Genomic DNA, 16,329 nt, shown 5'->3' on the forward strand with positions numbered 1-16,329 from the left:
GGAACATGTTGGTTCAAATGGCTCTGAGCACTATGGGACTTAACTTCTGAGGTCATCAGTCCCCTAGAACTTAGAGCTACTTAAACCTAACTAACCTATGGACATCACACACATCCATGCCCGAGGCAGGATTCGAACCTGCGACCGTAGCGGTCTCGCGGTTACAGACTGTAACGCCTAGAACCGCTCGGCCACAACGGTCGGCTGGAACATGTTGAAAACACTAATAAGGAGAAGGGGCAGGACGATAGGACATCTTTTAAGACATGAGGGAATCGTACTAGGTGGAACTGTTGAGAGAAAAAACTGTAAAGGAAGACAGAGATTGGAATACATCCAGCAAATAATTGAGGACGTAAGTTGCAAGTGCTACTTTGAGATGAAAAGGTTATCACAGGTGAGGAATTCGTTGCGGGCCGCATTGAACCAGTCAGAAGACTGACGACAAAAAAAAAATCGGTTTGGCAAGCACGAAGATAAACAGTACAAGCTCTCCCTGTCTGCGGGCAGACATTATCTTGCTGACATACAGTATAAGCTCAGAATGAACTGTCATGTAGCCGGTCAGAGTGGCCGAGCCGTTCTAGGCGCTACAGTCTGGAACCGCGCGATCGCTATGGTCGCAGGTTCGAATACTGCCTTGTGCATGGATGTGTGTGATGTCCTTAGGTTACTTAGGTTTACGTAGTTCTAAGTTCTAGGGGACTGATGACCTAAGAAGTTAAGTCCCGTAGTGCTCAGAGCCATTTGAACTAATTGTCATGTAGGGCAACAGAATGGCACGTAGAATATCGTCGACGTACTGCTGTGGTGTAAGTTTGCTGCATACGACAGTCAGAGGGGTCCTCCTATGGAAACAAATGGCACCCCGGACCATCACTCCTGGCTTTCGTTGCACGGTGGGCGACTGTCAGGTTTGTATCCCAGCGCTGTCTTCTTAGCTGGACAGCGAGGCTCTATTTGAAGTGGGACTCATCACTGAAGACAGCTGTACTGCGGTCGATCATATTCCCAAATTGAGAACGTTTGAAAACCCTCCTACCAGTTCGGGGTTTTGACAATCTAACGCGCCAGTTGGACAGAATTTGGAACGACATTCGTCAGAAGGACTTCCAACAACTCGATCAGTGAATGCCAATCCAACAGAACAGCAGCTTGCATGTAGGCCAGGGATGGACGAAGGCGTTATTGACTTGCTGAGTTTGTGGTGCTTTTTCCCGAGAATAAATCAGCCATTTTTTCTTAAATTGTAATTATTTGTTTGTCTGTACATAAACATCATATAAGGTGTCAGGAAAATCCAACACCTTCCATGAAAACCCTGACATGATAGCAAATCCGGCAATATGTCACATAGCTCCGAATAAATCCTGACATTAAATTAACCAAAGTAATACGATCAATGAGTGAGCAAATGGAATACCACAGACTAACACAAGAACGCCTAAATGCATTTCATACCTTCACACCATGAAACAGACGCAGTTCTAAGGGGAAAAACGAGAATAGAAGCCGAGAGCAGAGCCATGTAGGCTAGAAGGCCCTACAATAAGGGACACCCACATCCCCGGCCGGCCGCCGGGGGGTCCACCCTCAGCCCATGTTAAAAGATAGAGCCCTCCAGAAGAACAGTATAGATCTTACGATAACACTAAAAGGGCCACACCAGCTGTAAGTTTTAGCGTGAGACTATACGCGTCTCTGTTACGTAGCAAACATTAAAAACATTTCCCCACCACGAAAAGTATAACGTTTCTCATTGGATCGACAGAACTTTTGTAGGCGGAGGTTAAGGTTAACATTGAGACTCTGATTGGTCAGTTGAAAACACAGCCAGATACCTTTTTCATAAATCAACTTCGGTATACAGTAGTAAGGAGAAGTTTGAGAGAGTTGCTACCAAGATGGCGAGGTGTGTGGAGCTGCAACCGCCCGCCGCCCTGACGCTGCCTAATCACCGACAAGGTAATGACCGCACGCGATGCCACATAAGAGCGAATAAGGCTTCACTCAGAACTGCAGAAGTCTCATCTGTTACGTCCCTTTATACGTAATACTAGTGTCGATCGTCAATTAAACTTCATGGTATTCACATTTGCTACTTGAAGTAAAAATCTGAAACGAGATGTTTTTTCTGTTGTATAATTATTGAGAAGCCACATCAGCCACTGTAATTTACGACAAGTTAAATAAGTAATTAAAGATAATTGAGGGTCACTGTACACCATTTTTGATAGTTTTCTCTTTTATGAAACTTAATTTAAACCTAGATTACACAGGCTGTTACAAAAAGGTACGGCCAAACTTTCAGGAAACATTCCTCACACACAAAGAAAGAAAACATGTTATGTGCACATGTGTCCGGAAACGCTTCCTTTCCATATTAGAGCTCATTTTATTACTTATCTTAAAATCACATTAATCATGGAATGGAAACACACAGCAACATAACGTACCAGCGTGACTTCAAACACTTTGTTACAGCAAATGTTCAAAATGTCCTCCGTTAGCGAGGATACACGCATCCACCCTCCGTCGCATGGAATCCCTGATGCGCTGATGCAGCCCTGGAGAATGGCGTATTGTATCACAGCCGTCCATAATACGAGCACGAAGAGTCTCTACATTTGGTACCGCGGTTGCATAGACAAGAGCTTTCAAATGCCCCCATAAATGAAAATCAATAGGGTTGAGGTCAGGGGAGCGTGGAGGCCATGGAACTGGTACGCCTCTACCAATCCATCGGTCACCGAATCTGTTGTTGAGAAGCGTACGAACACTTCGACTGAAATGTGCAGGAGCTCCATTGTGCATGAACCACATGTTGTGTCGTACTTGTAAAGGCACATGTTCTAGCAGCGCAGGTAGAGTATCCCGTATGAAATCATGATAACGTGCTCCATTGACCCTAGGTGAAAGAACATGGGGCCCAATCAAGACATCACCAACAATGCCTGCCCAAACGTTCACAGAAAATCTGTGTTGATGACGTGATTGCACAGTTGCATGCGGATTCTCGTCAGCCCACACATGTTGATCGTGAAAATTTACAATTTGATCACGTTGGAATGAAGCCTCATCCGTAAAGAGAACATTTGCACTGAAGTGGGGATTGACACATTGTTGGATGAACTATTCGCAGAAGTGTACCCGTGGAGGCCAATCAGCTGCTGATAGTGCCTGCACACGCTGTACATGGTACGGAAACAACTGGTTCTCCCGTAGCACTCTCTATACAGTGACGTGGTCAACGTTACCTTGTACAGCAGCAACTTCTCTGACGCTGACATTAGGATTATCGACAACTGCACGAAGAATTGCCTCGTCCATTGCAGGTGTCCTCGTCGTTCTAGGTCTTCCCCAGTAGAGAGTCATAGGCTGGAATGTTCCGTGCTCCCTAAGACGCCGATCAATTGCTTCGAACGTCTTCCTGTCAGGGCACCTTCTTTCTGGAAATCTGTCTCGATACAAACGTACCGCGCCACGGCTATTGCACCATGCTAATCCATACATCAAATGGGCATTTGCCAACTCCGCATTTGTCAACATTGCACTGACTGCAAAACCACTTTCGTCATGAACACTAACCTGTTGATGCTACGTACTGATGTGCTTGATGCTAGTACTGTAGAGCAATGAGTCGCATGTCAGAACAAGCACCGAAGTCAACATTACCTTCCTTCAATTGGGCCAACTGGCGGTGAATCGAGGAAGTACAGTACATACTGACGAAACTAAAATGAGCTCTAACATGGACATTAAGCGTTTCCGGACACATGTCCACATAAGAACTTTTCTTTATTTCCTTTTATCAATAGCGCAATTTATAAACAATGTTTTGTGAGTAGAATAAAATTTCCAATGGTAAACTTAACTGCTTTTTCGACGTTATTTTACCAGCTAAGGGAAACAAGCTATAGGAAAGCCTTCAACCCCTTCCACTAAATTTAGTTAGTATTAAGATTCTTTTACAGGGAGTGCAGTGGAGCTGACGCTGAAATCATTAAGTATTTTATTATATCATTGCTAGTCTCACTGAATCCTTCTGAACTCTACATGTCATGTGTGGTCTGGCGTCTCCTTACCAGCAACAGGTCTCAGGTTCAAACTAGTCAATTCCCTAAAAAACACGCTCAGAGCGTCGTTGCGTGAAAGTGGTAGGGAGACACGGCTTAGAATAAACAGACACCACGCAGAATGTTAGAATCAAATGTACCGATTTCCATCCCATTCACATAGTTCTTCGGTGGTGCGTCGTACTTTTTTGTCTTAACCCTAGGACGCCCAAGCCTTTTTTTCTAACTTGGATGCCTAAGGGGATGTTCGGCGAGCCCACAGGTATTAAATAAGTTTACTTACGAAAAATTACAACTTTCAAAATGGTTTATGTATTTTGACTAAGGCATCTGTTTATAAATGTTGTTAATTGTTATAAATATTGGATTGAGTGAATAAAAAATTGACATATTACAATACAAAATACAGATGAGTTCATATACAATAGACTACTCTGAGTCCTCAACTTCAAGGCAAGAGACACACTTCACAATTTTTTCTGAATGTGTGTTACACACATGTTTACGACACTGTCCACAATACTGTTTTGGTTTACTTAGATTGTTGTACTTCTGCTTCTTTGTTTTAGATTTTATTACACAAACATGGCACTGACCTTTCCCTGCAGGAGGCTGACGTGCTTCTGTTGTCACTTCTTTGATTTTCTTTTGTAGAATAGTCTCCATTGATTGAACAATTTGGTTAGATAACCCTCTTGCATTGGCACTTCTTTCTTCTACCTACAATTTCACTAGTTCCATCCCAGCTTGCAGAAGATAAAGTTTCCGTTTGTTGTGTTTCTCTTCATTCCATCTTGGATGTTGCTGGATGAATATGGTGGATGCATAGACAGCACAAATGTCGATGAGAGAGTAAAATACAGATAGGGACCATCTTTTTGTTCCCCTCTTGCAGGTGTACATACGCGCCATTTGATCAATGGTATCAATTCCACCTTTAGTGGAATTATAATATGCATTTATCTCGGTTTTATTCTTCTCTCCTCCGACAGTGCCTTTATGTTGGTGCAGTGTTGACAACATCAGTAAGTTCTTACTTGGTTTCGTTTTTGCTATGTAGGACGTCAAAGTTACTGGAGGCATAAGTGTTGGGAACTGCACTAACTCACTGCAAGTTTACAAGATAAATAACAGCTGACTGACATCAACAATCACTTCCTCTGAAAGTAAACCGATTGTTGTGAATATCAAGAATACCAACCAACAAGTAACTAACTTGCATTGTTGTGGAGATAAGAAATACGAAATCCTACTACGGGAAATTTGCTATAGCATGGAAGCCTAAGGGGGGGGGGGGGGGTTTGTTGGACCCATAATAAGTTTGTTTATTTTTTCTTTCAAAGCAGGAATTTTCTATAAAATATATTGACACTAACGTTTCATAAAATAGCCAACAAAAAATAACTCAAAGGGGATATGTAGTATGAAAGTTACTTGGGCAAAGCAGGGGACATTAAAAAATTGTGGGTTCAACGAACCCCCCGCCCCCCTTAGGCGTCCTAGGGTTAAGTGATAGAAGAAGAAGATTATGCATGTGTTTCGCTTTTTCTTTGTGTCAAAAATAGGTTTGCTCAAAACAGGTTACCGTGCACTAGCAGTAACATATTGTGTGCAGAAGAAAAGCACATTTGGTTTACTAGCGACGTTACAAGTCTCGCGGTTTCGCCGCTATGGCGATATCTGGCGTAGCGCGGCGAGCGGCAGCCCGCCAAACAGCGCGGGCGGTCGGGTGGCGTGCAGCGGGGGTGGCGGGGCTGGCGGGGGCGGTGGGGGGTGCTGTCGGCGCCGGTGATGGAGGCGACCGCCGGTGACGGACGGGCTGTTTCCTGCGGTCGCCGGCGCAGGTGCTCCTCTGATTTAGTGGCCCGCAGGCGCCGCCGGCCGGCCGATACACAGCCGCCATCAGCGGCAATATTGTCTCAACACCTGCACGTCCCGGCACGCCGTATAACTCGCGGCCGCCGGACTCGGATGCTGGGCGCCAGCGGCAGCGCGGCCCGCCGCACACTGATCGGCCGTGGCCGCCTTTCCCGTCTCAGCAGCGGCAGCTGCAGCCACCGCACCACTGCACGACGACTTGTCACTGTGCCGTTTCCCATCAAGCTTAGCAGGAGGGCGGGTACTATGGGACACGTAAAATCTTCTTCAAAGTTATAATTCTCTCTCGAGCTCGTACTCGAACATTTTTCGCACTAAACAAAAGCGTACTACATTACTAACTCTAGATCTGATAAAAATACACATTCGTTGATTTTCAAAACATTTCTTTCCTCCTTTCTCATTTTAGCCGCTTACATTTTAGATAAGATGCATCGGACATGAAATTTTAATGTGTGAAAAGACCTGTTTGTTGCCAAAAATGTTTTAATGGGATCGCAAATTGTTATAAAATTGAACTTGTTCATCAGTTCACCTAATTTCTGAAAGAATCAGTCATCCTTGGCTGGCTCTGAGCACTATGGTACTTAACATCTGTGGTCATCAGTCCCCTAGAACTTAGAACTACTTAAACCTTACTAACCTAAGGACATCACACACATCCATGCCCGAGGCAGGATTCGAACCTGCGACCGTAGTGGTCACGCGGTTCCAGACTCAAGCGCCTTGAACCACACGGCCACACCGGCCGGCTCAGTCATCTTTTTTCCACGCTGTAAGTTGCTACTCGCTACAAATTGGTGAAATCTAATTTCTTCTCTCATAGGTATTCATATCTTCTACAAATTGGTGGAATCTGATTGGTATTCATATCTTTTAATATCCGCCTCAATAGGTGAATGGCGGCACGGTAGCTCAGCGTGTTCGATCAGAGGGTTAGCTGCCCTCTGTAATAAAAAAAAAAAAAAATGTATTAATGGATCAACGACGAACTGAAACGGGTGTCTTGTGACGTCCGCCACGAGCAGGTGCAACGAACGAAAACGAACAAAATGAGTTTAAAAAAAAAGATAAAAAAGAATGCGGTCAGCGTGACGGATTGCCGTCCGGGCTCGGGTTCAATTCCCGGTTGGGTCGGGGATTTTCTCCGCTCAGGGACTGGGTGTTGTGCTGTCTTCATCATCATTTCATCCCCATCCGGTGCGCAGGTCGCCCAATGTGGCGGCGTCGAATGTAATAAGACCTGCACCAAGGCGGTCGGACGCCAAACGCTCATTTCCATAAAATCAGACCGTGCGGTTCTAGGCGCTTCAGTTTGGAACCGCGCGACCGCTACGGTCGCAGGTTCGAATCCTGCCTCGGGCATGGATGTGTGTGATGTCCTTAGGTTAGTTAGGGTTAAGTAGTTCTAAGTTCTAGGGGACTGATGACCACAGCAGTTAAGTCCCATAGTGCTCAGAACCATTTGAACCATAAAATCATTTTAAATTTTTTTTCCGTTTTTCGTTTTCGTTTCTTTGAACCGATGCTTTATTTTCACCTTCTCTGCGTATCAACACACCATATTTAACAACTCATCTTTACTGTAAAATAAGACACAAGCAGGTTAGCTAAATTTGTAAAATCATCATACAATATTGTTTCCTGTTCATCAGTGAATGATATTGAAAATATTATTTGTTAAAATAGATTTCATGCTCACCTCTTCGTTTTCCCGCAAAACTTTAGGTTTATTAACTGATGTACTTAATTCTTTGAACGGAGTATTTCACAGTCGCTTCCATGATTGTCATTACAAGACATCTGACTGCTTTTACGCTTTCAATCATCTTATTTTCATCTCATTTATGTTCTGGCTTCTCCGTTTTTGCCTGTTACAAAAAAAGAACATACATTTTTATTTTTTATGATAACTGTTATGTCCGGCACAACCAGAACGTTCTTCTTTGGTAATATAATATTCACATTTCTGTCACTTGGGTTAAATACTGTACAATCACAATATACAAAAACAATCAGTTGTGTCTAAAAATACATTAAACTGTAATAATACTTACAAACAAAACACAACTCTTCAAAGTTAATATCATACACCGAAAGTCACACTACGAACATATAACTTCTTTCCAGAATGAGTTTCTCACTCTGCAGCGGAGTGTGCGCTGATATGAAACTTCCTGGCAGATTAAAACTGTGTGCCCGAGTTCGAGTCTCGGTCGGGCACACAGTTTTAATCTGCCAGGAAGTTTCATATAACTTGTAGCTATTCAAAAGTGCACAGCTGCTTTCATTCAGAATCGCTGAGCCATGTTGTTATTCCGTAGTTCATACTTTAAGTGTCGCCACTCAAGAGTTTACAAACAGTTCTTGTACGATACAGGGCGCTGTCCGCACCACCCGACCTTCCTCTGCTTACTTACTGCGGTTTACGTTTTAACTGAAAAATACCTTTCCTAACGATGTTCAACGGTTCTTTTAGAACGCACAATTTCGTCCTTTCCTACTTAATTTAACTTTAAGTCACTATTGGTAATCAAGCAATGTTAACTTTCATATATTTTTCCTACTACATTTAATGATGTTTTGAAATAATTCTGTGTTAAAATATACATCTGGTTTTGTTAGTATTTTCCAAAAACCTACATTTGTGCCATAATAATATACGACGATACAATAGCCAATAAATCATAGAAAGCGTTTCCCTCTCGAATTTTGTACTGCTAGAGAAAGATCTGGGATGTTATTGTTATGAAAAACTTCTCCTAGTACGTCACGGGAAATAGACATCGTGTTTACGATGAAATTCCAAGATGGGTGAGAGAAACGTTCAAAGACGGCAGACCTAAGCAAAACATATAGATAAATGAAATTGATTAGGGTGTATCAGTCACAACAGAATTTGATTTTATATAACACAATACCGGTTTCAGGTATGTGTCCGTCTTGAGCTGGTTTACATTCAGGTCCAAGTTTCCATACTCAGCGCTGAAGGTCACTGTTCAAACAACACTGAATATGGACGCATGCACCTAAATGTAAACCACCTGAAGACGGGCACAGGCCTGAAACTGGTTTTGTGCTAAATAAGACTATCTTCTATTGTGACTGGTAGCGGTTATATTCTACATCCTATAAAGGAACAGACACGGAGCTCAGTTGCATCCGTTATGGATACAACACTAATAAAAATAATGATTACTATCAAAAGATGTAAATTACGTATCATTTAATTATCGGGTTAGCGCATCTTAATATTATGAGCCACGTTATTAATCCAGGCATAGAAGCGACTGCCGACGTCATTGTTCGAAGGTAATTGACTGATCTATCTAGCATGCTTCTCACGTAAGAAATATGTGTAAGGAATGAAAGGAAATTATCAGCATCTCGATATCAGGGTGATTCCGCTTAGCGATATTGGACAGGAACGGGAGAACAGGTAATGTGTTCGATCGTTCTACCTTCGACACAGTACCTTTTCGTGGAACACAGGTAGAAACCATGGTAGCCATAGCGGAGCGGCCGACGCCGCTGTAAGTAGACGAACACAGACAGACAGTAAAGGCGGAGCGGAGGCGCTACGACTCACTCGGCAGACAGAAAAACACTAACGAGGAAAGCTTCACATAAGCGACGCTACAAGTGAAATAAACAAGAACCTTCCCGCTCGGCGCTCGAAGCGGAACTGCTCCCCCTTAACCACGGGTACTGAGGATTCTGGCAGTCGAATTGCATTTTACCTCATGATTCGGAATTAGGAGTACAAAATAAGCGAGATCTGTTTCAGATTGACACTATGGACAGAGAGAAGCGTACCTGAGATCCTCCCTTCCGCCAGAACAGGCCTTGGAAGGTCCAGCAGTACCGACTGGTTTCCGTGTCATCTTCAGCCCACAGGTGTAGCTGGATGCAGATATGAAGGGGCATGTGGCCAGCACACTGCTCTCCCGGTCGTTTGTCAGTTTACGAGACCGGAACTGCTACTTCTCAATCAAGTAGCTGCTCAGTTTGGCTCACAATGGCTGAGTGAATCCCGCTGGCCAACAGCAGACGGCTGACCGGATGCTCACTGGATGCTCACCCACCCAAGTGCTAGCCCAGCCCTACAGCGCTTAACTTCGGTGATCTGACAAGGCCGTTGGCATACCTGAGATCCAATGCTAAATAGTGAAAGCTAAGCCCGCATTAATCAACTGTGTGAAAGCATATACAAACTTAAAGTTAGACTTTTTGATACGATTTTTTTGATACTTTTTACAGGAAGCAAGTTATGTTGCGTCGGAGTACTTGAATCCGTACTCCGATGCAACATAACTTGCTTCCTGTAAAAAGTATCAAAAAACCGTATCAAAAAGTCGTACGACAGGTTATCGCATCAAGGCCAGAGACAAAAGTGATATATGCTAACAAAAACCTCACTCCGTTAGGCTCAAGAGCTTTAACCACCTCTGTGGCTTTTTAAAGAAAGTTTTCCGACAAATGAAGCAGAGACACAACAAAGCACCAAAGAGACTACTGCGGCGTAATTCGCCTCCTTATATTCTACAGAGGGTGCGACACTTGCACTAGTGGAAGGTTGGTTGAACTACGCTGGATCTAGCGAAGAGCGGATTGGGATCTGCCAGCTCCATTTTCTACAGTTGAGGTTTGTGTTTCCCCAAGACATAATTCGGCCGGTACCGACGGTTGGCTGAGGGAATTTTATAGGAAATTCTGACGTTTACAAATAGGCCACGTTAGAAAAAAGTCTGCAGTGAAATCCTAAGAGGTGTAGTACCACTGTCGGTATTCATGGATGCTATAACGCTGTTAATCTTAAGGAAAATCGAAATTCTTGCAGCCGATAACATGCGACAGTTTGCTTATCCAACGCTCGTTACGAAGATCCACCTACAACAGCGGAAGCTTTGGGGTGGGAGTGGGGGGTGGGGACGGTAGGATGTCCTCCCCCCTCCTTCAGCGATGAGCTGAGTGACCGTTAGGGGCGCTCGGGCAGTTTTCGTCACTCGTCTTCCGGATGGCTGAGAGGATGAACGGGCTAAGTGCAGATCTCCGTCAACCAGCCTGATAAATTTCAAAAGGATGAGGTACATTACAGTTAAAATTACTAACACGTTCTTTTTCAGCACCTTCGCAGTCAGGGTTACGCTGCGATCATGAATTTTTACAAGTAAAATTATCGGTCGGGACTTAGATTTGTAATGAGAGTATGATGCTCATTTCAGTTCAGCCATACGAAGTTAATCCTGTTGTGCCTTCAGCCCATTCCATGTTTATTGAGGTTTTTTCAGTTCCCTTGTATTTATACGTTTTAGTTAACTTATTTGCTGAGTACTTGATGGTGTTTCTTTGTATAATGGCCATGATCATTTTGCTTCAGTCAGCCACGTTAAAGTAACTACCTGAACAAAGTACAGGGAATCTCACCAGTGCTTTCAGTTTAGCCTTTCCCGAATGAAGTGTGAAATATTTAAATAATTTTGCGTGTAACATTATTTGATTTTATTTCGTATTTGGTCTTTGTCTCCTTAACGCCACGCGTGTGAGGGACCAGCTGCATCCTTAGTCAAAAATGGGACTTGCGGGTGTAGCGTGTGAAATTTTGCTATTAATTCAATTAATTCAAGAACAATACACTTGGTGGGTACATGTTTGAGACATTGTCTTCCAACTTCCCACGTGGAGCTGGCTTCCTACGTTCTGGTGGAAATTCAAAATAGGTCGTGCATTTGATACTTTGTAATCAGTCCAAGAATTAGTAAATGTTTATGGCATGATGAGAAAGTAAGTAAGCGTTAATCTCATTGACGTCCAATATCCTGAATGGTGTTTGCCGCATGGTCTTCGCATAATAACCGTTGTTGTGGAATTTCATGACGGGAAAAGCGTGTGACGAATGTTTTAGGATGTATTAATGTTTGAATGTAGGTTATAGCGTGTACTTTTGCCTGATTGGCTCTTTTTTGTCTCAATTTGCATTATATTACAGACGCCACGTACTGATTGTTCCCGACAAAACCGTGCATACCGCAGTAGCTATTTTGTGTAGTTAATCATTAAAATTCGTAGTCATTATTCCGTCTGTGGGTGGCATGAGATTGAATGCTATGCGTGAATAAGAATTTCATTAGCAACAAAATATTCCACCCACTCCCGTGCATAATGTACAAGACCGACTAGCTTATATTGAGCGCCATCAGCTCGTGTAATACGTTTATTATTATTTGTTCCCAAACGAGATACTATAGAAATGTCGGAATAACTGTATATCTAAATAAGCATCAACAATTGTTTCGACTGATGATTTGAACCACCTGATCCCATCGAATACTGCTTTAAATTATCCAAGATTATGATTGTAATGCTGTGCGTAAGTAAAAGTAAGATCCCTGTAGCAGTGGAGCGTATCTGAATGTGGTACTAATATGTTCAATTGGAAAGCTTCTTCTGTTGCCTGCGTTGCCTTGCGTTAACCGCTGTGCAAAAAATGTTCCATTTAATACCTGTAGCATTAGCTGATGAAGCAGATGTACCGAGCTGACCCCCTTTTGTGAATGATCGACAAGCACTGAGCCAGAGAAGATAACATAGGTGTTACTTTATCCGGAACATTAACGAACACCGTCAGACAAAGGTTTCCAAACAGATCCCATGTGCCTTAAAATGAGACATCAGTCGAACAACAAATATAACAACACCAAAATTAAGGTATACGTTCATTGTTTCTCTCACTAGGAAAGCGGATTTGGTTTTTCCAAAATCTGTAAAACAGACTCTCTTGAAAAAGTCATCGATAATATAGGATTTGATAAGGAATTCATTGTAATTATCAATGTAGGATTACGAAATGCACGCACCCGAATCAAGATTGACAGTCTTTCGGAACATATTAAGTTGCGGAGGGCCCTCCTTCAGGGCTGTCCTTTACCTGCTTCTCTCTAAGCCCTAGCAACATAACCTGTTCTCCGAAGATCACGGATTGCATTGATTGGATTCTGTATATATGGGGTGAAGGTCACAGTAAAAACGTACGCAGATGATCTCAGACTAATCTTAAACGGCAACCAGGTTACGACCAACGCAGCTAACATACTCAATGAAAATCAGACATACAGCGTAGCCAGAATCAACAGTTTGTGTTGATCTGGGAGCCAGATTCTATACCGGCGACGCCCATATTGACACACAGTCGACAAAAATCACCATTTATAAATGATCATCGCAGAGAATCCCACGCACATGACAGATCTAAACTTACAGACTAAGTTGTAATCACTCTAAAAGTCATTAAGGAGCCAAAATCTCAGAAGTATAGACAGAATACACTTCAGTTATTATATCAGTGCTCATGTACTATCCAAGCTCAAGGACGTAGCAGCAGTTTTGTCTGCGCCTGAAAAACATTCTAGGCAAGTATTTTCTGCTGTGGAAGCTTCAGTATGTTCAAACTGCCTTTTCTCAACTCATTCACCTAGTGTATCAACGGCTGATTGGGATCGAGAAATTAGTATCAGCTTTGTATGACAAAATTCCTAGAACATACAACCAAGATACTCAGCGAAGGCGCAGGAAGCGTCACAGAAGAGATCTTCCAAATGTTTCGATCCCCAGATTTATATCGATCCAGAGTGCAAAATTTACAGTTTTTTCTACATCTACTACATAGACGTAAGTATGTATGTGAGGACACATGAAGCAACCTCCAACAAGAGACAACTTGTCATTACACCACTGGAGCCTTAAATCGCATCAGGAACCAGATATGCGTGAGATTCTCGAGAGAGGTTAAGAAAGAAAGATGGAGATTACACATTAGTCAGTAACACAGATCCATGATGAAACAAGGCAGTTATGAAAATGATTATAATTTGCAAAAAATGCAGACAGTTCTGACGCCACATATGAAAATGCAATTGAAACAAATCACTGTGTATGTTTGTGTGTCTATGTTTTCATTATGATTATTATTATTATTCTAGGTGTAAGAGAAAGAGATGATAAGTTTTACATCTCACGTTTAATTTAATACAAAGTGACTCAAAAGAATGGGAAGTTTCGGAATGGAGATTAATGGATGAGCACAATTACTTCACAAATATTTGTTGATGGTAATATGTAGAGCACAGTGTGCCATTATCGAATGTCACACGAATTTTAATTTTTTGAATATCACATCTGATGGATGAACACCATCTCGACGCATACATTCCTGCAGCCCCATAGGAAAGTTATGGAGGTTCTACATAACATTTCAGTATGAATCGTTTAGATTTCTTCACGTACTCTTGCTTTCAGTTCTTCGGTGGTAACAGGTCAAGTACGGTAAACCGCGCTCTTAAAGTGGGCGCACAAGAAAAATTCACACGCTGCCAGGTCAGGCGATCTTGGGGGGCATGCAGTGTCACCGTACCTTAAAATGACGCGGTTATAAAACAATTGTCGCACAGTTTCCATCGATTCAATGCCTTGTGTTTCGTTCCACCACCATGTGGAAACTAATTGTAGACAGAAAAATGGGGCAGTTCGTGCGCAACAGAAGTTTTCATCTTGGCAACATACCGAACAGACGTTAAGTGGTTACGCACCCACGATAATCTTCAAAAAAGTAGGGGCCTATAACGTCACTTGATGCAATAGTGCAACATACAGTAGCCTTGCCACTGTGCAACGTAGCTGACGTTGATTTTTCTGTGATCAATAGCAAAAATTAAGTCTACTGACAAAGTCACTGAGGTGAAAGTGAATTTCGTCTGACATCCAAAGGTTGTTAACAAAATTGTTGTCGCTGTGCACTTTTGCTAACACACATTTACCATCCTGCTGGGCATTAGTGGATCGTTGGGTTGAAGTTGCTGAACAATCTGCAGCTTATGGAACTTTTAATCTACTGACAGTATTCGTTGGACAGTGGAACAAGGCAACTGAAGAGACACTGCGTGGCGTCGAACAGAGCGCTGTGGGCTTCTTACGAAAGCAGTTCCCACAGCCTCGATATTATCTCCCGTGCGAGCGGTTTGGCGTCTCCCTGCGGATTGATTTTTCAGTATAGAACTTGTTGTTTCAAAATTGCGGAGCCATATATTATCTGCATGCGCTGAGGGGAACACGACAATGCCTCGACGCGCGGCCTCCACCCTTCAAATCTTGTAACAGGCTTTTACCGCAAAGACACGCAGTACGGCGTACCATTGCTCCGTGTATACTGTTTACTATATAGATAGTGTGAGCAGCATTTTATATGTCATTTGGCGCCACCTAGCTCCCAGAGTTGCCACAACACGTTCCAAAATTTCCCATTCTTTTGATTCGCCCTGTATATGTACACAGTTTAATTATCAAAAATTGGACAGATCACTTTCATCTACAAAAAAAGTAGAATAAATCATTCATATTGTCAACAATAACATCGCTTGTTCATGTTCTAATAACAAACGAGAAATTCTTGTTGTAGAAAAAAACTTCAATTCTGCAGCAATTGTTGCCATTCTGCTGTTTAATTTCTCCAACTTGCATGTAAAAGCAATTTAAATGTAACACAGCGTAACGAGAATATACTGTAAGTATAATTGTTCTCTAAAATAAATATGTTGCTGTGGATACCAAATGTTCGCTTCTATAATCGGCTTTCCTGTCATACTATGATATTATTACTGCTCTCTTGTTCATTGTTAATAATTGGTGGGATGTACTGATAGCGGTTAAGCTAGTCATTCACGTTTGTCAAACATAACAATTCTTGTATTTTAGTTCACAAGTGATTTAATTACAAAAAAGAATACCCAAATTTCCATCTCATTCAGTCATCCTTTTTCAGAATGGAATATCATCAGTCTTCCGATTAGTCTGATGTGGACTGCCACGAAATCCTCTCCTGTGCCAGAGTAGCAATTGCAGTCTACGTCGTGAGTTATTTGCTGGATTTATTCCAATCTCTGTCTTCCTCTGTAGTTTCTACCCTCTACAGCTACCTCCAGCACCATTGAAGTTAATCTCTGATGTCTAAACAGGTGTTCTATCACTCTGTCCCTTTTTCTTGCCAGTGTTCTCCGTATATTCATTTCCTTGCCGAATCTGTGGAGCACCTCTCTACTCCTTACCTTATCTGCCCCCTACTTTTTAATATTCTTCTGTAACGAAACGTCTCAAATGCTTCGATCCTCTTTGTTATGGTTTTTCCACAGTCCGTGGTTCACTAAGATACAACCCTGCAGTCCAGACGTAAGTTCTTAGAAATTTCTTTCTCAAATTAAGACCTTTGTTTGATACTTCTTTGGCCGGGAGGTCGGGTAATGGGCAAAGCTTTCAAAAACTTGAAACACAGATGTGATAATAGAAGCTTTTTCGTTCCACAAGGCTCTTACACAAAAGAACCAAA

The sequence above is a fragment of the Schistocerca cancellata genome, chromosome 1, assembly GCF_023864275.1.
Source record: "Schistocerca cancellata isolate TAMUIC-IGC-003103 chromosome 1, iqSchCanc2.1, whole genome shotgun sequence".
Lineage (NCBI taxonomy): Eukaryota > Metazoa > Arthropoda > Insecta > Orthoptera > Acrididae > Schistocerca > Schistocerca cancellata.